At 62.1% G+C, this 26,292-nt stretch overlaps 1 protein-coding gene across 1 annotated transcript in view; it reads right to left on the bottom strand.

Annotated features, from left to right (window-relative positions):
* PRDM16 (PR/SET domain 16) overlaps positions 1-26,292 on the bottom strand; it is a 212,621-nt gene that overhangs the window by 43,666 nt on the left and 142,663 nt on the right. The gene's annotated exons all lie outside the window — the stretch shown is intronic.

The raw sequence follows: 26,292 nt of genomic DNA, 5'->3' as shown, positions 1-26,292 counted from the left end.
AGAGCCCCCCGGGTCCCGGCAGAGGGCAGGGGACGGCCTTTCCCTTCCTCACCGAGCAGCCTGCTGCCCGGGCAGGCAACAGAAGGAGCCTCTAGCGTTGCAGCCCCCGGCAGAGCCGCGTGTGAGCACAGAGCCCTCGCTAGGCAGGGCCGCGCTGGGCTGGAGGAAACTGTGCTTGAAGGTAAAGGTGTTGCTGGGGTGTGCGGGCGAGAGGGGCATGAGTGTACGTGTGTGTGTGTGTGTGTGTGTGTGTGCACGCTCACGTCAGCCTGCACAGCATCCTGAAAGTAAGAAAAGCACTTCGTTTCCTTAAGACTGGAAAGTTTCGGTTTGACACCCGAGTGAGCGCCGCTGTTCTCACCACGCCCTCAGAGCCACGCGCCGACTTGGCTTCAGCCTGGCGCGGCTGCCGCCTCAGTGCCGCTCCCGACGGGCAGAGCGGCAGTTTCTCAGGCTTGTTTTGCTTACTTGGCATCACCCTGCACCTCTGCGAGGATCCTTTGTGAGAAGACCTGACCCTCTGTCTACTGGCGAGAGAGGGTGTCCCCCAGCACAGCGGGACCACAAGTCCAGCCCCCTAGGGGCCACCTGCTCTGTTTGGTGCCTACTTTGGGTCCTGAATCCAAGGCCATGGAAGCCAGCAGCACCTTGGCGAGCTTCCTGGGCAGCCCAGGCCCAGCCCCAGCCCCAGCCCAGGGAGGGCGGGAGGGCGGGGGCAGGGCAGTGGGCAGGAGCTGAGGACACCCCTACACTGAGATCCTGAAAGCAGAAAGGCTGTGTCCAGATGGGCAGGCGTGTACTTGGGCAGGTGTGTCCCGGGGGCAGTGTACCCAGGCGGGCAGAGGTGGCGGAAACAGGGGAGTCAGAAGGACCTGGTGAAGTCTGGGCAAGGGGGCAGTGACCTGTCCAAGTGGAAACTGGAGGCAGACTCTGGGCACCACGGGCCCCACTCCGCAGAATTCTCTGGAGGGCTCCGTTACAAACACCAGGGCCTGGCACAGAGGAAGGTGTCTGGCCACCTGAGGTCTGGGAGCTACCCACCCCTGGCCGGAGAGTCGAGGGCCTTGTGAGCAGTTCAGATGCTCCTCTGACATCCTCAGATACTTCCTAAGCCACCGAGGGCCCACCTGGCCTCAGAGCCGGTGAGGGAACGGAGGGTTCAGGGCGGCTGCTGTGTCCCAGGGTTCACAGATGCTGCCGTGGAGTCCGTCTGTGCGTCCCTACCCTGTCACACCCTGAAACCGTGGCCTCTTCTGGAGCCCATGTGGAGGGGCCCCCATGGCAGCCCCCGTGGTAGCCCCCTGGCAGTGCCGTCCTACAAAAGACGAGTCTCTGAGCAGATGCGCTGGGGCCCAGCTTGGCCGGACACCGTGGAGGCCGATCCAGAAAGGGGCTGTGAGCTGAGACCTCAGTTCTGAGACTTCTCTGCCTTCCAGGGACTTGTTACCCGTGCCCAGAGCAAAGCCAACGGGCCTGGCTCTGAAAGGGAGGGGTGCACGGAGTCGAGCGAGCCGGGCAAGGGGGAGGCAGAGGTGTGGGGGTGGGGGAAGGGCAGGAGACGGCTGGAGCCCGCCTGCTCACCTCCGGCCCTCAGCTGTGGTGTCCAGAGCTATGGGTGTCCCCACGTGCACGGGCCCCCGTGCCCCGCGCCCCGCGCCCAGCACCAAATGCTCAGCACACGCCTCCTGGAGTCTTGAGCCACCTCAGGCCTGTTGCCGGAATTCTCCTTCTGAAAGGCTCGGTCAGCACAGAGCAGCGAGGAGTCACGTGGTCCACGTGCCCTGCCCCTGCGCCCTCTTCTCCAGAGACTCCACAGAACGTGGGTCCCCGAGCACAGCAGAGCCGGGCGAGGGTCTGGTCTCTTTCCCACGGGGCTTCTCTCTCCGTGTCCCTGCTGACATCGGCCCATCCTGGAGCTCCGCCTACGGGTGAGCAGCGAGGTCCCAAGGGGGTGGGCGACAGAGATTCAGGGCACAGGGCGGGCAGTCGGCTGGAGAAAGGGGCACACTCCTGGGGTCCCCGAGCTCCCAGTCCCTCTTTGTTGTCCCTCGTGGCCCATGGCCGGCTGTGAGTCCCGTCCACGCTGGGCTGGCTGCGCGGAGCCCGTGGTCCAGAGGGGAGGCGGGTCCAGGTTCGAGGCCCCCAAGGGGAGTGGAGGCGGCGGGGGCTGCTCCCCCGCAAGTGACGGCCAGTAGGGACACGGCCACGATGGGGTGGGCAGCGTGCCCTCCTGTCCCCAGGCCGTGGGTCTCCTCCCCTGGGGCCTGCTGACCACACCACACTGCACACGGCGCCTGTGAGCGAGGCTGGAGACCGCCAGGCGGGGCAGTGTCCCCGGCCGGGTCTAGACTGTCACCCTCAACACTGCAGCGCCCAGGTTGGCACATCCTGTCACCATGGCCACGCACTCCGAGTGGAGCCCAGGGACCAGGCGGGGTCAGGCTGCTTCCTGGGAGGCAAAACCTCAGCTCCAGATGCACCCAAGACAGGGGCTCGGGGGCACCTTCCTGCTGCCCTGGGCCCTGGTGGGCTCGGGCCTTGTCCTGGGGGGGGTCTGCCACCACCTTCGTGTTCAGGGCTCAGGGTGGAGCCCAGGGAGACCTCCTCTGTGACCTGATTCTACGGAAACAGCCCTGCCTGGGCAGGACGGCAGTGCCCCCCGACATTTGAGGCCCTGGCCGCTGAAGGGGTCGTGCGAAACCTTTCCAGGGTCCTCACACTGTCAGGGGAGTCACTGCCTGCCCTGCCCAAGCCGCACAGACCACCCGCAGCCCACCCCACCTCCCACACTCGACCTCTGCCCAGACGGGGTGGAGGGGCATGGCCCGGGAGGGAGGAGGCTGCAGGGGGCTGGCTGTCCTGTCCTCTAGGGAGTGGTCCCAGGGCCACCAGCCCCACGTGGGGGAGGCCCCTCCCCAAGACCTAAGGTCGCTCACGGCCCCCCACCTTCTGCCCCACTGCTGACGCGCTACAGGAAACCGCTGAAAAGACCCACCAAGCAAAACCTGTGGTTAGTGCCACCTCCCTGAGGCCGCCCGGCCGCCTTCCTCTGTCACTGGGAGGGGCGGAGGAGGAGAGGGGACCTCCAGGCCCCCCCCGCCCCTCCCCCCGCTAGTCCCACAGCACCTGCTGGGGGGGCCTGGGGCAGATGGTAAATGATGCTGTGAGCTGTCATAGCCACCACGTGGGCTCTGCCACTCAGGCCTCTCCTGCCGTCTAGTTGTTGACACGAGGGTGTCGGCCTCACCTCGACTTCCAGGGCTTGGGGCCTGTCTCCCCCAGAAGTCTCTGGAAGAACAATCCATGTCACCAATCAGCTGACCAACACCTACTTTGAGTGCTTGAAAGCTCCTTGCCGTCCAGTTTGTGCATTATGTGGGTACTCGAGCATGTACACACGTGTGCGCATGTGGGCTTGTGCATGAGTCCCCACGTGCATGTATGTAGACGGTCATGTGTGTGCATGGGAGTACCTGTGTGCACTGTGCCTGCACGTGGGCATGTATGCTCATGTACGTGTGTGTGCATGGGGGTGTCAGGGCTCGCACCCGGGGCTTGCGGACGCAGCATGTGTCTTTGGAAGCAACATCAGCGCCCCACGCAGTGGCCCTGAGGCAGCCTGCTGGGCCCGACCTGGCCCCACGTGCCGCCCTCTGTGTCTACCACGGCCCTCCCCGCGTCCCTCCGCACGCTTCCCGGGTGGGCTGGGACGTGTGTCAGAACGTCCTGGGATGCAGGGGCCCCAGCCGAAGCCCCTGAAGCTGACGTCTGGGGCCTGGATGCTGCGTTCTGCCTGTAGATGCCTCCCCGAGGGGCCGTCCCCACGGTCGGCTCTCACGGGGCGGGGCATCTGCTGCTGCCTTCCTGCACGGCCAGAGAACGCTCGGCCCTTCGTGGGGCCTGCGTCACGGCAGGACCTCAGCCCCTTCCCTCCCACCCATGCCCAAGCCCCTCGAAGCACTCTGTCCCCTAGGGACCCACACGGCGCACCCCCAGACAGCCGGGGTCTTGTTGAATGTGTGGCAGCCCTGGGAGTCTTTCCTGGGTGGACAGACCCTCCCTCCCTGTGATGCCCCCGCCTCCAAGCAGAACAAGCCTCTTTCCCACATGACGGCTCTGCAGGTATTCGAATGAGGCCCGAGTCCTAGCCGTCCTCGTGCCAGGGTAAACATGTCCAGCTCGCTCTAGCGTGTCTGGACAGGGACATGGCTGGTTTCTCACCCACAGGGGACACTGTTCTGGAGCTTGGTCTGTCCCTGTGCCTCTCGGGGTGCAGAGGCCCGGAGCCCAGAGGCGACAAATCCTCCGGTCCGGAATCCCTGCCCACCCTCCCCTGCCCTGCAGGTGGGGCCCCGGGGCCCGGCAGCCCCTCCTTCCTAGTCACTGCTGGTCCTCGGCCCCGGCCATCTGGATGGTCACAGGGTGGGAGTTACCCTGGCAGCCTCTAAATGTTCCAGGAACTTCCCTTCTCCCTGTGGGCACCCAGGCTGGCCTTCTGGGTGACAGAGGAGGTCTTGGCTAACTCCTTCCTCCACAGACACTAGGATTCCCTGCCTTGGAGGGCGCCAGGTGCAATACTGCCCTGGTCTCGCAGTCCTGGGCCAGCGGCAGACGCACCGGGGGCCGGGCCTGCGTCCCTCATCGTGGTCAGGCAGCAGGGCCTCAACGGAGATACCAGACCTTGTCTTGCTCCCTGTCTGGGCACGGAGAGCCCAGCCCTGTGGGGGTCCTGAGAGCCCACCTGGGAAGCCCCAAATGATGGAGCAGGTGAGGGCGGGGCTTGGGCAGAGCTCTGGAAGCTGCTGCTTTCCTGCCTCAAGCCAGGCAGGCATGCTCGAGGCCCCCTTGCGCCTGTGTGTCGGCCAGGTGGGCGGGATGCTGCGGGCCTGGCTTCTCGTTTGGGACGTGGAGGGGCCGGGGCCATCTCTGGTTCCAGAAAGGGTAGCAGGTTCCGACACTACCGTCTCCTCTCTCCACCTTCCCCCATGGCCTATCCAGGGGTCCAGGGGGGTCTTTGGGAAACACCCCAAAGCTGAGGCTGAGGCCATTCTGGGTGCCGGGTGCCGGTGAGGCCCCTACTCGCCCCCATGGATCTACAGGGGGACGTTGCCCCATTTTGCAGAAGAGGAGATGGAGCCCCAGACACGCGGCTGCCCCAGGAGCAGGGCCGGCTCGCAGCCCCGGCTGCCCGAGCCCAGAGCTGTGTCAGCCACGGCCCTGCACACTCTCCGGACAAGAGGGAGGGTCTCCATGCCCTGCTTGGGAATCAGGCAGTCACGGGTCTCTGTCCCTGCCTCCTCTGCAGTGTGACTTGCCAGCACCCACAAGGACAGAGCAAGGTCACCCCCTTCCCAGGTCGGTGGCTCTCAGGCTGCCCCAGCCGCCTCTGACCGGGTCCTTCCTGTGCTCTGGGTGCTCCTGGAGCTCGTGCATCTGTGGGCGAAAACTTGGCAACAGGTGTACCCAGACGGTGCAGGTGTCAAAGGTCACAGCAGGTGCAGCTGAACACAGGCTTCTTGCTGCGCCAGGAAGGGCCAGCACCAAGAGTCTGAAGCCATAGTGGCCGTCCCTCCTGCCCGGGGGGCGGGGAGCCCAGCCTTTCCGACCTGGGCACCTGCAACATCCAGCCACGTCTGGGAGCGGGGCCCAAGCTTTTGCATGAAGGCTTTAACCCTGACACCTCTGGGGTCATCTGGGAGCCAGTGGGGACAGGACCTGGAGGCTGTCACAGCCACGGGGCGGGGTTTCCCTCCAGATCCCAGCAGCTCCCGCCCCCTGGCACTCGGAGCCTGGCCCCAGGGCTGTGTTGGGCTGAGCCTCGGGAACCGGAACCTTCGAAGGAAACCGCCCCCAGCTCACAAATCACCCCCATCAGAAACGCCGAGGTATGAAGCAAAGTGATGGGAAAATTCTCTTAACCTTGACAATTTTTTTGCACATCATTTGAGGTTTCCTACACTCCTCATTTGCGGGCTCTCTGCTGGGCCGGTTCTTTCACGTTTAATGGGCACGGCCGGCGGCTGGCCCCATCCCGGCTGTGTGCACAGGCGGGGATGCTGAGACGTCTGTCGTCGGCCGGCTAATGGATTCCCCGCGTGCAGGGAGGAGCAGGGCCCCGGCGCTGCCCTCCACTCCCCGAGGGCTGTAGCTGTAATGCGGCCCCCAGAAGCCCAGGGCCGGCGTCCGCCCCAACGGCCAGGCGCTGGCAGGAGCCAGGCAAGGGTCTCCTCACCCCCTCCCCCTTCTGGAAGGACCCATGAGCTGATTCAGAGCAATGAGCCCCAGCCGTGAAGCTGCGTGGGTCTCTCGTCTGTCTGCAGGCACACGCGCACCGAGGCACACGCGCACGCAGGCATGCACACACAGGCACACGCACACGCAGGCACACACACATATGCACACGCAGGCACACGCACACGCAGGCACACGCACACGCAGGCACACGCGCACGCAGGCATGCACACGCAGGCACACGCACACGCAGGCACACACACATATGCACACGCAGGCACACGCACACGCAGGCACACGCACACGCAGGCACATGCACGCAGGCACACGCACACGCAGGCACATGCACGCAGGCACACGCACATGCACAATCATTGCCATTTATGGCATCCATGAGTGGTGAAACAGAAAGTCCATTCTGGTGATGGAGGGAGGTGGGGGAAGGCTTCCTGCAAACACCGCTGCCCAGCGCGGATATGGGGCCTGGATAAGCTGTCACCCCCGTCCTGATGCTCATTCCAGGTGGGGTGGTGAGCTGACCAAGCGCTAAGGATGACGTGGTTGGTGGGATGGGGGCGTGCCACCACCAAGACAGAGTCCTGGCCAGAGGCTCAGGAGGCCAGGGGCCCACCTGCTTAGGCCAAGGGGGACGGGGGGAGGGGGAGAGGGATGGGTAGGGAGAGAGAGAGGGAGGGAGGGAGGAGGGAGGCTGCTTCCAGGAAAAACAGGCAACTGATGGAAGCCGTCCCTTCGGGATGGAGACAGACTCTCTCCCGAGCTCGTGCAGGGCAGACGAGGGGAGTGGGCCTCCTGGGCTTGTCCCTGGAAGAAGCTGGGGTGTGGGCTGGGTGTGGCCTCCACCGGGCAGTTGTCAGGGCAGTGCTGAGTGTGGGGGAGAGACGAGGGCCAGGGTCCTAGGTCTCAGAGGGCATGGCCCGGGATCCGGATGTGCCCGACGGGTCTCTGATGGCAGAGGAAGGTGCTGGGGACACCCTAGGTCCATGCCTGGAGGACTTGCTCCTGTGTCCATGACAGGCAATCCTCTTGGCTCACAGCCAGCCTGAGAAACCCGGCATGTCGGAAAAAGAGCCACCAAAGTCCACACGTCACAGTGTTCTGGGGCCACAGACACAGTCGGAGACCTGACGCAAGCCCCGGGCCAGAAACTGCTCAGACACCCCCTTGCCATGTGATGCCCAGGGGTCCTCGGACCCTCCCCCTCCAAAGCATTCAGAGACCAGATTCCACGGAGCCCCTCGGGTGCACAGACCGTCTCTCTGCAGACACTCAGACGCCCGGAAGCTGTGCAGACACCTCGAGGCTCACGTCACATCACCCAGGCTCCCTGGGGAGCACAGACCATCGCCCCGAGAACACCCGACGCCCAGGGCCCTCCGCGGCCAGCCCAGAGCCGGGTGCAGAGCCCCAGCTCCTCACTGCCCGGTTTCCTCTTAGTTCTCTTCTCACGCCTTCTCTGTTCCGTCCTCCCCTTCCAACCTTTCCTTATTTTCTTCTTTTCCTCTTGGGCTGGGGACCCCACATGGGGAGTGACTGTCCCAGCAGCGACTATGAATGTGGCAGAAGCCAGAAGGGGACCCGGCGCTGGCTGCAGAACTGGTCTGACTGTGCACATCACGCAGGCCCCGCAGGGCCCCAGGGGTTGGGGGACGTTCATGCCCCGTCCCAGGCCGGCAGCAGACAGGGGAGCAGAGGGGCCTCATTGCGCTGCCCACTGCAGGGTCTGTCCCCAGCCTTTCCCGTGACCTGCACAGATACACCCCAGGTGTGTCCCCAAGCCCTGCCCTGCCGCTGCTCCCTCTGTGGCCCGAGGGGCATGTCTGGGGACCGGCTCCTTCCCAGCACACGGCTGGTCCGTCATTTGTCTCGTCAGCCACAAGCTGCAGCCCTGACCCCTCAGAGGTAAATGGGCAAATTAGTGATTCAGACTCGCGCTCTTATGTCTACAGCAAAATAAAGGAATGAAATAGACTCGTAAACACAGAAACCCTTGGGGAGGTCGGCAGTGAGAAGAGGGTTTGTCAAAACTTCGGGACCGGCAGCCCGTGGGGTGGGCAGAGTGGTGAGCCCTCCGTCCCTGCAGGAGTACAAGCAGGTGTTGGTGCCCGTCCCTCCCTCCAGGGCACTCTGAATCCGAATAGCACGTGCCTGTCCAGCCGCAAACTCCCGTCATTCCCAACTTGACAGTGCGGGGACTGTCTGGGGTCCTGCCTCAGTGTCCCCCAGGGAACTAGAAGGCCTCATCTTTCTAGCGTCTCAGAGGCCCAGGCCTACACGCACACATGGTGAGCACTAAGGAACACGGGTTTGCCCTTGGCAGCCTGTGGCAGACGCTCAGATTGAGCCCCTGAGGGTGCCCGACTGCGTGTGTCCTGCAGACACTGCTGGCCGCGTCCCCGGCTGGTCACACCTGCTCGTTGGGGCCACGCCTAGCATGGGGTGGTCAGAAGCTGGCCCTTCCCTGGGTCTTGTGGACAAGCAAGAAGCACTGGCACCTCTGGCCCTCTGAAATCTTTCGACAGATGCCTCAGGACCCCCGAAAGGACAAGCCATCCCTGGTAGTGAGAAGGAGAGCGGGGTGCCCTGACAGGCCCCCTCCTGCATTCCCCACTTAGAAAATGCCTCTGCCTCCCCTGTGGGGTCTCTGTCCTTTGTCCAGAAGGTCTTGGACGTGCACGCATCCCCCAGGAGAAAGCCCACAGGCATTGCCGAGAGGCCCGGTGGGCGTCCCTGGGCCTTCCTCGGGGGACCCTCCCTCTGTGGGCTGCGAGGCTGTTGCAGCCGGGGGCCCTAAAGGGCGAGTGTGCGGGAGGCCTGGACTCAGCCGCAGCTGCGGGGAACCCGTCACGGTATGAGACGTTTTGCCCCTGAAAAGATGTCTGTAAACGGAGTTTCTGTGGCGGGACTCACGAGTGTGTGCCCAGAAGTGGGTCCCTGCAGAGGCCGCTGGGATGGGGCCCTCGCTGTCTCTCCAGCGGATCTCAGTTTCTGACCTTAGTTAATCCCGGCGCTCTAAGGGGATTCTGGGTGTAAATGCCCTGCCCGTCTGTGTGTCCCCAGGGCTGACATTGCAGCGAGAACCCAAGACCTGTCTCTCGGGTGCCACACGCAGACGCACGGTCCGGCCAACGCTCCCAACAGACACCAGCATGGCGCGGCCTCTGCCTGTGCCCAGCTCAGCCCTGCCCCGCCGGGCGTCCTGCCCCTCACAGGCAGGGAGACCTCCATCTGGCTGGCCGGGGACTTTGATGCCCAGGCCACCCACGTAACCTCTGGGGCAATTTGGACGGGTAAAGTCTACTGGTGCAAAGTCCCCCAGACAGCGGCTGTCTTGTAAGGTGTCCCCCCGCGTCCAGGCTCTGCACTAGGGCCATCCCCACCCCAGCAGGCCCTGGGCCAGGAGCTGCAGCAGCTCCCACCCCCCCCAGAGCCAGCAGCGCGCTGCAAACCCCAACAGCCGGCACGTTCTCAACCTGAATGTGATGTACGTTGAGTCAAGAGGAGGAGGCTCTGAGCCTGAAGGTCGCAGGTTACCACAGACTCAGTTGTGACATTCTGAAGTGAGATACTTTCATTTTGGTTTGGTTTTTGAGCATAGAAAAGACTGAAGAAAAAAAGCCCTACAAGCCCAAACCAAACGCCTGTGGCAGGTCCTTGCCAGGGTGAGGCGGGAGCCCATCTGCCCACAGGAAGCGGTTTCCCTGAGAGTCGATGCGAGGCCCCGGGGAAGTGTCACATTCACAACCTTTCTCTGGCCCCTTCGATGGTGACAAGCTGCAGAGCTTGTGAACGTGGCACCCCCCACGGCGGATGCGGGAGGAACTCCCCACACCGCTAGGCTGATGCAGTGGGCGGTGGGGGGGGGCCTCCAAAAATAGCTGGCATATAGGCAGCAGGGCCCCGCTCAGCCCAGACTGTTCCTGTCGGACAGAAGTCCCCAAGTGTGGAAGCCGATGCCAGGCCCAGGAGCCCACGGACGCGGGGCCTCCTCAGCCCCTCACCCCTCGGCTAGTCTGAGTGGCTCCCCTGGGAGCTGCTCTGGGCCTGCTACCCTCAGACCCCTACGTGTGCTGGTCCCTGTTGTCAACAGGCAGCGCAGGCTGCACCTGCGGAGGGACTTTCAGGTGGATGTTCAGCACGTGTGAGCTGGGAGCGGCTGACGGTGTTCTTAGAGAAGTCAGTGACCTGTGGAGCCGAGCCCCAAGGAGCCACCCCCAGGGCTTCCCACCTCGCCACTGCGCAGGAGGAGGCAAAGTCCCTCTGGCCACCACCGCCCCACAGGCTGTGGTCACTGCAGTCACCAATGCTTCAGCAGACTGAGGTTGCTGAGACACACCGTGGAGTCATGGGTGCTCACATCTCCCCTGGGGCATCCACATTTGTAGATGAGGAAAGTGAGGCACAGAAGAGTGAAGGAATTTGCCCAAGGTTGTGTAGCCAGAAGGGGGCAGGTGGGCTGGGCAGTGGGCTCTGGCTGCCCATCTGGCTCCTTGCATGCTCTGTTGAGACCAGCGCCACACAGCCTGACCTGTCCTGCCCCGCTCACCTCTCCTCTACTTGAGGATAGCAGCCAACAGTGACTGAAGCTTCCCCAGAACCTCATCCAGGACATGGGTTCAGTTGGGGCTCACTGAATGTCTCCATGAATGGGTGGGTGGATGGACGGATGGGAGGGTGGGTAGATGGATAGATGGGTGGGTCGATGGATAGATGGGTGGGTAGGTGGGTTGATAGATGGACGGATGAGTGGATGGGTGGATAGATGGGTGGGTGCATGGGTGGATAGATGGGTGGGTGTATAGATGGGTGGATGTGTTGGTGGATAGATGTATGGGTGGATGTATGGGTGGGTGGGTGGATAGGTTGGTGGATGAGTGGGTGGGTGGATGGATGAGTGGGTGGGTGGATGGGTAGGTAGGTGGACAAATGGATGGATGGACTGATAGGATATGTGGGTGGATAGATGTATGGGTGGATGGATGGGTGGGTGGGTGGATGGGTGGGTGGATGGATGGGTGGATGAATGGGTGGATGGGTAGGTGGGTGGACAAATGGATGGGTGGGTGGATGGATGGGTGGGTACGTGGGTGGAAAGATGTATGGGTGGATATATGGATAGGTGGGTGGATGGATGGGTGGGTGGGTGGATGGATGGGTGGGTGGTTGGATGGGTAGGTGGGTGGATAGATGGATAGATGGGTGGGTGGATGGATGAGTGGGTGGGTGGATAGATGGATGAGTGGGTGGATAGATGGTGAATGTGTGGGTAGATAGATATATGGGTGGATGTATGGGTAGGTGGGTGGATAGGTGGATGGGTAAGTGGATGGATAGATGGGTGGGTGCATGGGTGGATAGATGGAGGGGTGAATGGATGAGTGGGTGGGTGGATAGATGGATGAGTGGGTTGATAGATCGATAGGTGGATGGGTGAGTGGATGGTTAGGTGGGTGGATAGATGGATGGGTGGGTGGATGGATGAGTGGGTGGGTGGATGGGTGGGTGGGTGGATGGGTAGGTGGGTGGACAAATGGATGGATGGATTGATAGGATGGGTGGGTGGATAGATGGGTGGGTGGATAGATGGGTGGGTGGATAGATGGATGGATGGGTATGGGGGTGGATGGGTACGTGGGTGAATAGATGGATGGGTGGGTGGATGGATGGGTGGATGGGTAGGTGGATGGACAAATGGATGGACGGATGGATGGATGAGTGGATGGGCGGGTGGATGGGTAGGTGGGTGGATAGATGGATGGATGGGTAGGTAGGTGGGTGGATGGGTGGGTGGATAGATGGGTGGGTGTATGGGTGGAAAGATGTATAAGTGGATGGATGGGTGGGTGGGTAGATGGGTAGGTGGGTGTGTGGGTGAGGAACAGAGCCCCCTCCCACCTGCCCAGACACTTCTGCCTTCCCCAGCTTCCCATGCTGAGATATAAGGGAACACCCTGCCAGGAGTTGTCAAGGTGGCAAAGGACAGGGCATCTCTCCTGGAAGCCTGCCCTGGTCCCTCTCTCAGGCCGAAGCCCCTCGGGAGGACTCTCACAGTGCCCGCCTATCACAGCACAGACTACGCTGGTCCGTGACCTCCATGCCCCAGGTCACTGCCTCCGCGCAAGGACGGTGAGGGTTTGACCTGGCTGATTCCCAGCGCCGGGCAGACAGTGGTGCTCAGTGCATGCTGGGAACAGATGAGTGCATGACGGCACCTCAAGACGACTGAGAATGTCCCCTGATATTCCCTGTGCCTTTCTTTGCTCCGTGTCTTTCTTTCCTCATCTCCCCACTGCACGTGTGGACCCGTCTCATCCCTCCACGGGCTCCGCTGAGGGACGTGAAACCCCCTCTGGCTACTCTGCCTCTCTGGAATCACAGCTGCAATTTTTTCCCAGTCCAACGTTGCAGAGTCATTGTCCTGTGTGCAGCGTTGCGGTTGTAACTTTTCCCTGCACCAGGGACAGCAGCCAGTTTCCCCTGAGCAGAGGCCACGGTGGGCTCGTCCATCCCAGCCCCGGTGGGACCTGGCGCAGCAGGTTCTTAGCAAAAGTCTGGGGCATGGCCGGGACGGATCCAGCCAGGCTGTGCTCAGAGCCTTCCCTGCCGCTGACTCAGTCCGTCCGAGCCCAGCCTCTTCCTCTCCCTGGGACACGTCGCTTTAGAGGAGCTCGGTGACTCACCACCTTTGGTATCAGGCCTGATATTTTGAGATCAGCTCTTGCAAATAGCTCAAATCTCAGCAGGCCAAGTCTAAGCAAACACCTCACCAATCCCCATAAAGAATAATTCTTGCTGCTCTTGACAGACAAAAATGGTCATTGGCAAAGGATTCTTGGTGCAGGCGATGTTGTTTTTGGATGCCTTGCAAGTGGCCAACTGCAGTTTCCTCCAGGAGAAGGCCCAGGTACGCGCACAGAGATGCTGGCCTGGGCCCGGCCTCTGTTTGGCCTCATTGCGAGAGGATCGTGCTTTTCCTCCAAATGGCCTGTTGCAACGACTCTGCTACCTGGGATGTCTGTTTCTCTCAGCAGGGCCTGGAGCTCAGCTGTAGTCTGGTTGTTTGCAAGGAGAAGGGCCCCGGGGTCTGTAAACTGTGACTCAACGGGACCGTCCTTTCTCCTTGCACGCGACTCTCCCGGCATCAGACGTGGCGCCAGACCGGGAATGGCCGTGCTGGGTTTCTACACGCGTCCCTCCCTGGGTTACCAACTTCTCAGGCTGTATCGGCCCAGCCAGAGGCCACGCAGGTTCCTGGTGATGGACTTCGAGCCATATGCTAAGCCCACCCTTGGGTGTGGGCTCAGTCCTGGAATCCAAAGCCGGCTTCCTTCCCAAGCCGTGGGCACGGTGGGGCAGGCCGGCAAGTTCGGAGTGAGTCACAGACAGAGGTGCGGCACAGTCAGTCTTGAATGACAAATGGAGCCAATTAAATTCAATAGCTCTCTCTCTTTGCCCGGGTTCAGCCGGCACCTACCGCTAGTCACCTTTGACGAAACACATCAAAGAATTAAAAGTGTGTCCCCCACTACGACGTTACCTGGATCCCTTTCAGGGCCTCCCAGCCGCATTCACACAGCTATTCAAGCCCCGGGAGTAGAATCAAAATGGTTTATTACAAATCTAATCACACGCATTTATATGACACAAATGATTCCAAACTGCATCCGCCAACCCCGTCCTCTCTGAGGGGCGGCACAGTGCAGTCGGTTACCGGGAATTGAAACGGGGGTGTTAGGAGCCACGGAACATTTTAATCTTGGTCTTTCTTTGTGGGTTCTGCTATTGTGTTTTTTTCTGTTGAAAAAGACAAAGAGGGGAGGACACGTCTTTCTCCCCTCGAGTGGGCTGCGGCGATGACTTATTCTGGCAGATCTGTTTCTATTGATGCTTTCGGGACGTGAATAAAAACCCACGGGAAGGGAAGAAAAGCCTGTAGAATCCCGGCAGCACCCTGGGGTTTGCGGGCGGTCCCTGTCTGCTGCCCTGAGCTGGGACACTTCCCCAGGGACGGACTGGAGGGTCCTGTGTAAAGGCGGTTCCTTCCCCCCCCAGAGTGGGAGTGGCCGGGGTCGGGAGACACTCTCTTAGGGAGAAGGCACGGTTAGCAGTCTCCGCTCGACTTTGGACTTTCTGGATCTCTGGACCCTTCACACAGGGTCAGAACAGCCAGGGACACAGAGGAGTCTCCTTCGACGACCTCCTACCTGGGGCCCAGCCAAAGACAGTGGTGGCCACCCAGGGCTCAAACACGTGCCTTCTCTGATGGCTGAGACCCCAGACTGCCCTCCAGACAGAGGTGCTAGAGACCTGGCCCCTGGCGTGGCTCCGGGCTGGGAAGCCTATCGGAGACCACATGCCAAGCCACCCCCTGGTCTGAGCTGTCCAGCCCTGCGTCCACACCAGCTGGGGTGGCTCTTGCAGCACACGCTGTCCCCAGCAATCCCTGGAAGGTTGGGGACATTCATCAAACAGGGGCTTTCAGTAAGTTGCCCACACCTCCTCACTTCCGTGTGGCTGGATGCACAGTTTTCTAGAAGGTTCTCTGACTCTTTGGCGAGATTCAGCCCTCTGGCCTGTCGGATGCAGAATGTCCCTCAAACCCACATCTCCTGCTCTTGTTCACGCGCTCCACGTTTAGTACTTTACTTTTATTTTAAATGACCTCTGTTTGGTCTTCCTCTCTAAACGATGACTTTTCCTTTTTTTTGACATGGTCTCATTTTGTCCTCCAGGTAGAGTGCAGTGGTGTCATCACAGCTCACTGCAGCCTCACACTCCTGGGCTCAAGCGATCCTCCTGCCTCGGCCTCCCAAGTAGCTGGGACTACAGGCATGAACCAGCTGCACCTGGCCAAAAATGACTATTCTTAAATGTTTTTTTTAAGTAAAAAGAATCACTTTGATTCTTTCCCAAGTACCTGGTTTTGAAGACAAGCATGTTTTGCTTTTTTTTTTTTCCAATTTAATAGCCAATTTAATTTTTAAAAAACTTATTGAAAAATATAACAGAATCATAACATTTAAAATCAGTACCCTCACTACTCCCTCCAGTAATTCATGTAAGTCTTATTGATATTAAAAATAAATTCAGAAGCGTCATTACTTTAAAATAGATGACTTCCACTTTTGTCAGTGTGTTATGTTTATGTGTATATTCTATAGCGGGGGCAGGAATTCTCATGAGAATGGGGAGCAAGTACTGCATGTGTGCATGTGTGATTTGGACGACAGACTCTGGAGCCCAGCTCTTTCAGGAGGTGCTGGGCTGGCAGCCCCCACACTCCGAGTTCTCCCCAAAGACTTGGCTGTTGGTGCATTGGGCTTAGGTCAGCCGAAAAGTGTCCCCACCCCGCTCAGCCACAGCAAAGAGCCCGCACTCAACCTTCCTCTCTGCCGGTGAGACCCCTCCCAAGTCATGCCTGCCATGCGACGTGTGTGCACAGCTTCCTGTCGTTCAAAACGAAGGGGTGACCCCCACCCCCAACAGCTAGATCTAAGCTGCAGAGGCCCCCCCTGCTTGCAGGGGTGCAAATGCTAGAGATGCCTGCTCCTTGGTCAACGTCTTGAAAACAAAGCTGAGCAAAACAGAACGCACACGTGCAGCCCCCGGTCCCCCCAAAACGCTACAAAGTTCTCTTTGTGCTCCGGAGACGGCCGGTGTTCGCAGACACGGTTACAGCCTGATATTATGCAATAGGATGTTAACCACACATTCTAATAAAAAAAATAAAATAAATAATAATAAACATTTGACCTAGAGTAAAGATCTTTCACGAGACGCCCTAATCATTTTTCTGCTGCGACCTCAGTTTTTTCTGGAACCGCTCCAGCGAGCCCAGGGTGGCACCACGGCCTTTTTCTCGTTGGGAACAAAAGGTCTTTTTTAGTCCTCAGGGCTGTCAAGTTTATCCAAATATTCTCAGCTTACTGCTAGCCCCTTTCTGAATTGACATTTCCAATAAAAGGACACTTTGTATCTTTGAGCCACACTGGGCCCCCCGAGCGAGGCTTGCGGAGGGCTGGGAAGCTTGCGCACTGCCCCGGCTGCCACCGCCTGGGAGACGGCGGGCGGACAGCATCCGCGGCCCTGTGTGACGGGGTGGGCAGGGGGGACCAGGGCCGCCATCACGGCCGTGCGCCTGAGGGGGAGGAGGAAACGGAACCCGCAGAGAACGCCCACCCTCCCGTCAGGACGTCAGCCAGGGCCCCGCGTCCTCTGGTCTCGGGTCCAGTTTGGGCCAAGCCTGTCTAGTCCGCGAGCAGCCGCCAAGCGCACAAGTCATGACCGTGCTCCACGGCAGGAAAGAATTCATTCCAGCCGGGCCGAGCTGTGCGAAGCCTGTGTTCTCGGGCTGTCGGCACACCGGGGCTGCCAGCGGCCTCCGAGAGGCCACCTTTAACCCCCGGACCAGGGTACTTCTCAGCGTCACCCCCACCTCCCCAGGCCTCCCCGGTGAGCTGGCCCACGGGCCGGTCCCGTGTGCGTGGGGCGTGGGCGTGCACGTGTGCACATGCGTGTGTGCGCGTGTGCACCCTGGCGCTCATGCACACAGGCAACCGACACCCTTCAAAGAGGTCTCCGCAGCCCCGCAAAGGCCATTTCCTTCCCTCCAGCCTCCTCCAAACGGCTCTGATTAGCGCTAATGATAACTCCCATTAATCAGCTTCGGCCGCTGCAGATGGAAACAAGGCTTCGGCGGAGTGACAGGAGCCACTTAGGCGGTATTTATGACCTGTGTGTGCAGTGGCAGCCCTGGCCCGACACCTCGGCCTGCAGCTGACATTCGGGGCTAACGGCTGCCCAGCACAGGGCCGCCGGCATTCCTGCTCCTCATCCGACTCCGGGGACGCCCCCAGCCCCACGGGTCCCTCTTTATCCTCAGCCTAGAAAAGCAGCGGCTTTTGGGTCCCGGTGGCAGAGTGGGGTGGCTTTGGGGGTGGGCAGCCTGCCCCAGACTCGAGAGGAAGCAGGAGGGAGCCCTGGTACCGACCAGGAAGTGCCCCCTCACTGGCTCTCCTTCCTCCCCCAACCCGGCCACACATCCTTTCCTCTCCCTGAACCCTGAGGGTGGGGGCTGCCTCAGACCCGTCTGTGACCCCCACGCCATGCACAGTGGGCGCTTGGTGGATGTTGTCGGCTCCACGACAGGCTGGGTGTGCAGGGGCAGCGGGGCGGCTGCGCAGGGCTGTTCCAGGGAGCCCCCAGCTGGCGCCCTCCTGAGCCACCCCCGAGGTCCTCTGGTCACTGCCGGGCCCTGAGGGACCTTACACCTCCACTCTGTCCCAAACTGACCCCAACTGGACCCGCAGCTCTCTGACTCTGCGAGTGGCCCCCTGGCTCAGTCAAACCTGTGCTTTCCTGGGGATCCCTGGCACTTTCCCCCTTTGTATCTTCCACGGGGAAATTAGGTGACCCAGGACTGGCCGGGTGACCCAGGTTGGGGGAAGAGAAAGAGGGGTGCGAGCTCGCGATGCCCTGGCCACCTGGAGGCAGCACTGGCAGGCACGGGGAGAATAGCGCCGTGACCGACTGGGCTGCCCCAAACACCTCAGCAAGCGGTGACGCGTCCTGCTTGGGCTCGGGACGGTGGGCCACGTGTCAGCCTCTGGTCCTCCCGGCCCGAGCACGGCAATTAAAACTGTGCCGTGGCTCCGGCTTCTGTACGGCCCACCTGTCCGCTTGGGCAGCCGAGTGGGGGAGGAAGTCATTCCCGGCAGCGAGTAACTAGGCTGCCGGCAGCCTGGTTTAATTTTGTGCTTGCACCAGGGGGCCACATGCAGGAGCTCAGGGTCATTACCAGGCTGTTGCCGGGGTGAGCGCGGAGGGCAGGGGAAGTTCTGGATGTGGACGGCCCCACCAAGGCCTGGGCTGAGGTGGAAAAGGAGCCGTCGCCCAGCTCGTCCAGGAAGCGCCCTGGACCGGGCAGCGTCCCCGGGTTTAGCCTCCAGCCACTCAGGGTCCGCACGTCACGAGGCTGAGGTGAGGCTGCCGCGCAGGGCCACTTGGGGTCCACTTCATGGCAAGACCAGGGATGCCCAAGGAACCGTTAAACCCCCACAACAAATGCACCCCGGGCCTCACGTTGGGAGGAAAGGCTGCCCGGCTCACTGTCTTTAGCGTGTTAACCGTGGCGCCACAGCAGCACCGGGTGGGTTTGGGGTTGTCGGACCCTTCCGGAAACCCATCTGAAGCTCTTAGAGGACCAGGCCATAGGGTAGCACTTTGCATCTTGCCTGGAAGTTTCTGTGCCCAGGACCACGTGCAGCAAGAGGGTAGGCGTGTAAACCACGCCCCGTGGAAAGGACAAAGGAACATCCTTGGGCTCGTGGGGGCCGCTGGCTGGGCTGCTCTGGTGGCTGCCCCCGCAGGCACCCGCCTCGGGGAACCGTTTCGCTGGGGGTGGCTCCGCCGCAGACTGCACTGTTTAGAGTTTTCTGCTTTCTCCTTCCTCCTCCTCCTCCTCCTGTGAATGGATTTGGTCTCAGCATCTCAGCTTCCTGAGTGTGAATGAACGTTTCCTTGCCAGTGGCTGCAGTCACTGTGGAAAACGACCATCAGGTGGTGGCCACGTGGCCGAGCCTCCACCGCCCAGTCTGAGCCGTGCACCTGCCCGGAGCTGCCGGGGGCGTGCTTGGAGGGGCCTTGCTGGGAGCACGGGGAATCCAGGCTGGACAGAGTCTCTGAGAGGAGATGTCTGAGACACGGGGCCTGCGGTGGGCTCGGCACGGGCCTCCACCCCGGCTACCCCGCGCTGGCTGGTCCCACGGGCCTGAGCGTCCCGGGACCCTCAGCCCAGTGACTTCCTCCCAGAAACGAAGGCCTTCCGTGGGTGCTGAATTAAGGGGGAGGTAAGCGTGTCTGGTCCACGTGGGCGCTGCTGTGTGCAGCAAGTGATACCACAGGACAGTCACGGCAATCAGCGGGACACCAGGCCTGAGGCGGGGGCAGCCCTTGTGACACTGCGGGGGGCTGAGACAGAGTCAGGAGAGGACGGCAGCCTCTCGCCCCCACGTGGAGGTCGTCCCAGGCAGAAAGGCCCCCACTCCAACAGGGTGGGGTCGCTGCTCCGAGATTTCGGGGCTCCTTTCTCTGCTCTTGGGGAGTAGTCACAAGGGACGATTCACTAGCCCCTAAATAATGATGCTGCAAGTTGTGGTGTCTTCAAACCCCGAGTCAACATGGTGCTCCAGGGACAGCGTGAAGAAGCCAACCCCGGTCACTCTGGGAGCCGCCCAGAGCCGTGCACGGGGGCAGCTGTGTTGGCCATGGGCTCCCTGCCTGCCTGCGGCGGTCAGGACATGTCAGAAGGGGGTCCCGTGGGCAAGCGTTAGGAGCTGTGTGTGTGGGGTTTGGGGTGACCTCGTCCTAGTCTCCCGACCGCAGAACCCGTGGTACCTGCTTCCAGAGAGTTCCGATGGGACGCACTCCGGCTCTCTAGACAGGAGTAGAAACAGCTCTCGGTGCCCTCAGCCACCCGTGTCAAGGCTGTTCCGCCACGTGCACCTGGGCAGGTCCTCGCGCTGGCCCTCGGAGTGCCCGCCCTGCTGTGCTGTCCCCGCCTCCCCGCCTGTCTCCACCTGCCCCCCCTGGCAGCCTCCCATGAGCGGAGACGTCTCTGTCTAATCCCTGAGTTGTCCTGGCAGGAACCATGACTGTCCCGCACAGCCCGAGTCTCTGCTTCAGCGGCCTGGTCCTCAGGAGGAAGGACTCCTGGGCTGGGCGGGCACACGTCACCAGGCGCCCACTGCGGGACGTGTCATCGCCTGGTAAGGGAGCAGCGTGTCTTAGGGCAGCCAGGCTGGTTGTGGCCAGTTTGGTGTTCGCACTCGGTGCCAGGGGGTCACCAGGGCTAGAATGAAGACAAAGGTGGCATTAGGGGTCCAAGGTCGTGCTGCCCTCCCTGGAGACACATCTGCCCAGGGGTGGACTGAGTCACGATGAGGCACACGCTTTCCCCTTCCAGATGACACCCCTGGGCCGCCAGCACTGCCCACCAAGACTGAGGCCAGTCGGGCTGCCCTGGCCCGATCATCGTCTTTTCTGTCTTCTCCCAAAGTCCCCAGGATGTGTCCTTCCCGGTCCCCATCTGCTCCCCGCTCTGAGAGGGCGGGGGTTTGGCCGGTGTGACGCCCAGCAGAGCTTCAGGGCTATGGCGGGATGAGATTGGAGGCCGGCTACTCGCCACAAACACCCTTTCTGGCCTTTTTCTTTCCCGACAAGATGCTCCCCGTGGACTGCACAAGCTCGAGGGGGGCTGTCCCACATGGCTGCCGTGAAGGAGGGACCCCTAACTTCCTAGACGTGGGGGGAGGTTCCAGGCCACTGACGCACAGCATTGGCTCTGGGTCCCCAGAGACCCCATCCCCACCCTCCCCCCCGGGTGCCGGTGAGGCCCCCGGGCCGAGGTAGTCGAGGGGAGGCCCTGCCGGCTAAGACGGCGAAGGCAGAGGCGTCGCTCAGAGGCAGACGGGGCCTCTCCAGGGGTGTCCGTGGCACCGTCTGTCGGCCCCAGAGCCGAGACGTGGGCGAGGACGCTGCCCCTTGAGGCCGTCCCCACTGCAGAACAGCTTTCCAGCCACTCAGTGGGACGCTGTGTCACAGACACTGCCCCGACTGTTCCATCGGTGTCTTCGCTCCATCACGCACAAGTGGCTCCCGGCCCACAGCTGCCTCCGCCCTCCTGCCGCGGAACAGCACCATTTTCGTGACTTTCCAGGGATGCTCCACTCTGGAAAAACGGAGTGGCCTGGTCCACAGGGATCTGGGAGGGGTCCTGCCGGGAGGTGGGCAGGACAGCTCACCAGTTCCTGCTCTCACCTGGGCGCTGTGGCCTCACACGTGGTCAGTTAGATGCCTGTCCCCATGGCTCTGCCAGGCGCCGCGCTTGTCCTGCCCGGACGCGCATGGGCCCTGTCCTCCCGCAGCGCCCAGGGAGGACGCCAGAGCAGCCCCGGCCCAGACAGCTCCCTCCTCCTCCTCCTCGGGCCTCGCAGGGTGTGAGGGCCTCGCCCTGCAGCCTCCACCCCAGAGCCTGCTCTCGTGCGTGGCCCAGCCTCTGCTGGTGGCTCATGGGCAGTCCTGGTGCCAGGGACAGCTTGGGATGGTGCATGCCCCTGACGGGGATAAGCCCAGGCCATCAGTGCAGGTCTTGGCCTCCACACCTGGTCGGGGACCTGCGGCCCCACAGAGGGGTGCACACCTGTCACAGAACAGGATGTCCACCCCGGCAGAGCCGGCACAGGATCTGGAAGAATTCGCTGCCCCCAGAGGTGGCCGCCGCCCTCTCTTGCCCACAAGTGCTCTAACCACATCTGGCCGCAGCAGAAAACCTCTCCCCGGCCGCCACCCTGATCAGTAACACACAAGCCCTGCACACGTGTTCCTCGTTAAGGCGCCATGTCCTGATGACAAGATGAAAGGAGTGTTTGCTTCGTGTGCCAGAGCTTTCGGACCTGTGACAATTGGGGACAAGGGCCCACGGCCTGCTAAGCCCAGGCACCAGCACTCGCACGCAGCGTCAGTCTCCCGACAGACCTCACACGTCAAACACATTTGAAACCCTCGTCCGCTGTGGCTCCTACACAAACACGGCCCTGAGCGCCGCGTGTTTCTGACCTGGGCTCGTTTCCCAAGCCTCCGCGTCCCGGCTGCTCCCTAGCACGCAGGGGACACTCTCTCCTAGAGGGAAGAAGTTGAGATTGCCAACACGTCCTAGAGACCCCCTAAGAGAAGCCGGAGGGGATGGATCTGTGTGCTGCGAGGAGAAGCCACCGTGACAGGTGTGGGGCAGGGGCTGGAATTCGAGCCCCAGGGTAGCTGCAGGTGGAGCAGTAAGTGCAGCTGCGAACAGAGCACAGACCCTGCCAGCCGGGACTAGGTCTGCCCGCCAGGCGAGTGGCCGCGTGGGCAGCCCAGGCCCGGCCCGGGCGGTGGAGACGCGCCAGGCCTTGCCGCACCTCTTGGGCTGGGGCTGTCCAGGCAGCAGAAGCCGCTCGCCTGCGCCAGGCTGAGGAAGGTGGCAGCTCTCGCGGTCCCCACCTGAGGCTGCTGTGGGCAAGTGGCCACCAGGACGCGGACTCTGCGTCTGGACGGAGTGCGGGCTGGTGCGTCTGCTCCACGGTCTGTGGAGTAGAAACAAAATCGCTCCACCGTCAGGGACTTGGCCTTCCGGCTGCCAGGACGAGGTGGCCGGCAGTGGCCGTGGGTCCTGAGCATCCCTGCAGCTTGGGAACTTCTCTGCTGGAGACAGGGAGCTGCTGTACCGGCCGGGTCTCCAGGGCCCTCACCTCGGAGCTGGGCCCGTCCTGCAGCCGGGGCGGCGCAGCATCCGGGGTGGGGGGGGGTGTCCCCACCATCCCGAGCTGCCTGCCCCGCCCAGTGACTTCACTCTCTTGCCTCAGCTTGTTGGTCTGTAAAATGGGTTTAACAACCGTTCACCCAGGTGTGTTCAGGCAGAACCAAGATCACACGTGGAAGTGCTCACGTAACACAATGCCGGGCACAGCAAGGCCGAGGCCGGCCAGGCAGCTGCGGCTTTTATTTTCAAAAGCTCTGCAGCCAGGCGAGGAAAGCCAGAGGTGGGGGGTACGAACGCTTCTTCTGTGTCTCCCCCGACAGTGTTTCTCCGCTAGAGGGGGGGGGCCTTCGAACACCGCCTCCCCCCGTCGTGTCCCCTGGGAGGACGAGTCAGGTGTGCACGTGGGTGGCTGCTCTCTGCCAGCGCTGTCCTGGCCGCCGGGCACCCTCACCTGGCTGGGCCGCGGAGGGGCGGGGCCTGCGGGACAGTCCGCCAACGCCGGGCACGTCCCTGCTCGCACTGCAGCCGGGGTGTATCTGCGCCCACATACTGACGTGGGCAAGGGCGTTATTTGCTTAAGATTAGGAAGGTTTTGCTAAGGCCGTTGTGGGGGTCGTGAGAAAAGCAAACAGCAGTTTCCAGAGAGCACGGAGGGTCTCGGGCCTCTGACGCTGCCTTAGACTCAAGGTGCGGGAGGTGAGCGTGTCACCGACAGGCCACCGTCCCTGTCAGCGCTGCCCCGAGGAGCTGGTGCTACGTGTCGTTGCCCACGTCCATCTCGGATCTCACGGCCGGGGTGTCGGGGGAGGAAGGGTCTGGGGTCCGCAGGTGCCCTGATTTCCAGAGACACCGTGTGGCGCAAGGGGCAGGCGGCCTGGGGGTCAGGACGTGGCGGCTTTGCGCCCAACACAGGCGGCGGCTGAGCTCCTGGCTCTGGTTTTTCATCTGTGTGGTCTGAGAGGTGCTGAGGGTCCCAGCTGGGTGGGGAGACCCTGGGGGTCCCAGCTGGGTGGGGAGACCCTGAGGGTCCCAGGAGAGGTTGTGCGTAGCCAGCTAAGGGGGCGCCCAGCAGAAGGGCAAGGACGGCCACATGGAGTGAGCATGCCTTTATTTTTGTCCTCCACGCACGCCCGCTGCGGGCCCCACCCTCCCAGGGCAGGAGGCCGCCTCCTGCAACAGGACCTGTTGGCGGGAAGGCTGAGACCAAGTCCCCAGCACGGCACCAGCCAGGACAGGACGCACATGTGTCGCCCCTCTAGGGCTGCTTCGTTCGACCCCTTATTGACACACAGGAAAACAGAGCCCGAGCCACTCCCTGCCCCACTGAAGGAAGGGACGGGATGACGTGTTGGGGGACCGGGCCCTGATAACCTGTGGGGTCCCTCGGAGGAGTGTGGTCACCTCCCTGCCTCTGGGCCTTCTTGGCCCTGGCGGCCCCTCCCCTGCCTGAGCCCCTGGTCCCAGCTGCAGCTGCGAAGCCTGGCGCCCTGAGCGCCCCCACACACCTGCAGGTCTGGGTGTCCTGTGTCCCACGGTCAGTGTCCTGTGTCCCCTTGTCCAGCCTCTGAGGCCAGGTCTCGGTGCCCCGTCCAGCTTTGTCCCGGTGACGGTGACCTCCTGGTGCTTGGCCTTGAAGCCCACGTGTGGCCTCCTGCCTCTGGTCAGACTTCTGCCTCCCCTAAGCTCTGGAATGACCACCCCTCTCGGGCCCTTCTCCCCGCAGGACAGGCCAGCTGCCCCTCCTGGGCACCCGGGCTCTCTCCTCTGGGGACAGGCGGCCATGGAGCTGTCCCCTCGCTTCTGCATGGGACTTGGTCCCAGACATGTGGCCTTTTGCCTTCCTCACCCTAAATGTGACCTGCTAGAAGGTGGCTCAGGACTTGGCTGTCCTGGTCCCTGGCGCTGTGCTCAGCGTGTGGAAATGGGAAAGGAAATTGCGCCCCTGCCCAGGGTGGACGGTCCCTGTGCACACACCCCAGCCACACGCAGGCGCGGGCCGTCCCCAGACGCGAGATGCCCTGTGGTCACACCTGTGGTCAGTGGGCCAAGGGCCCGGACAACCCCAGGAGTGAGGTGGGGAATCGGGGGCCAACCCGGGCAGTGGTTCTCTGTTTGTCCCTCCAATGTCTCGCAACCCAGAATACCTTGTAACTTAATGTTTAAGAGAAACTTTTAGTCGTTTAAGGTGTTCTCTGCAGTGTTTGCCGGAGACGGGCGCCTGGTCTGGGATCCAGTTCCGTGGACGTGGCCATCACAGAGACGCTGCCACAGTTCGGAATGGGCCCCACTTCCCCTGTCTCTGTGGCCAAGGGGGCCGAGCGTGGGGTGGGCGCCCCGATTCTGCACGTGTGCCAGGGCCCCCTCGGGCTGTGCCGTCATCGCTGCTGGCTTGGCCGGGAGCTGGGCAGCGTGACGAGACGCAGAGGCTGGCGTCGGGGTCCAGCTTCAAGGGCGGCCACCGCGGCTGCTCCCCGGACCTCCGGCTACACCCAGACCCACCCAGCCAAGCGGCGGCTGCCTGGCTCTCTCTGCCAAGCTACAGGAAAAGGAAGGATGACATGAGTCAAGGCTCTGCCAATGGCAGGGTCCCACGAGGGGCCCGGATCACCCCTGTGGACTGTGGCCTCAGCCTGTGGCCACTCAACTCTCAGAGGGCTCGTAAGTGGTGGCGTAGGAGGAGCCCAGGCCCTCAGGCACAGGGGCTGCCGGAAGCCAGGACAGAGCTGGCTCCTGGACAGCACATCTTGGATGACCCCAGGGACAAACACAGAGGCTGTGGACGGCCACCCCTCAAACACCCTGGGCCAGGTCCCCTCCAAGATGTGACACGAACTACCCCAGGGCCTTCCCTCTCCCCGAGCAGGAGGCCTGCAGGGACCCAGTACCTGCCCTGCCCTCACAGACGTCACCCCTCAGGCAGGAGGGCGTCTGCAGGGGGCGGAGGACACAACCCCTGGTACGCGGAGCAGGGCTGGGCCGGCTCTCCAGCTCTCCGGGCGCCTTCCCTTTCTCCACCTTCCTCTCGGGGACCTGTGTCCCGGTCCCCCTCGGGGCGCTTCTGGAAATGGCCCTCAGACCCTTCTGCCCCGGCTGTGCATGGACCCCAAGGGACCCCCAGCTCTCTTCCGAGACAAGCTGCAGGGTGGCCCCCAGGCCTGGCTGCAGAGGACAGGACGGCCCCCTCCCCACCTCTCTGTCACTTGTGCACATGACGCGGAACTTTCATGAGTACCAAACGCGGCCCGACCTGCCCCTCAGCTGTCTATTGTTCGCTGAGCTGGGCAGAGGCCTTGGAGGGGGCCCTGAAATTTAGGGGGGGACAGGTCGGGGGTGGGGGCTGTCTAATGTCTGTTTTCAATATGCGGCCAATCACAGCCTCTTCTGTCCTGCGCAGTATAATTTTATACTGGGTGGTGTATTTAGGCCGAGCGGCCTGACAGTGATGATTAATACCGTGCGTTAGGAGATTCCAGCGCAGGCATTCTGAGCAAGCTGTGCGAGCTCTCGTCAGATGGCCAGACCCGCGGGCCTATTAAAAGCAGCGGGAGGCCTGGAGGCTTAATCACAGAGGCTGGGCCCGCGGAGGGAGAAGAAAGGGGAAAGGGAAGGAGGACAAATAAAATGGCAGAGCGAGAGGCGGAAATGCTACTGGAATCCTGTCCCCTCCCCCAGCCGCTGCCAGGAGCAGGGGGAGCAGGGGGGGTAGGGGGGGCAGGGGAGCAGGGGGAGCGGGCAGCGGAGGGAAG

Source organism: Eulemur rufifrons, chromosome 8 (genome assembly GCF_041146395.1).
Source record: "Eulemur rufifrons isolate Redbay chromosome 8, OSU_ERuf_1, whole genome shotgun sequence".
In the NCBI taxonomy this organism is placed as follows: domain Eukaryota; kingdom Metazoa; phylum Chordata; class Mammalia; order Primates; family Lemuridae; genus Eulemur; species Eulemur rufifrons.
Note: the sequence above shows the minus strand (reverse complement) of the source record. Positions and strands in the feature narration are given on the sequence as shown.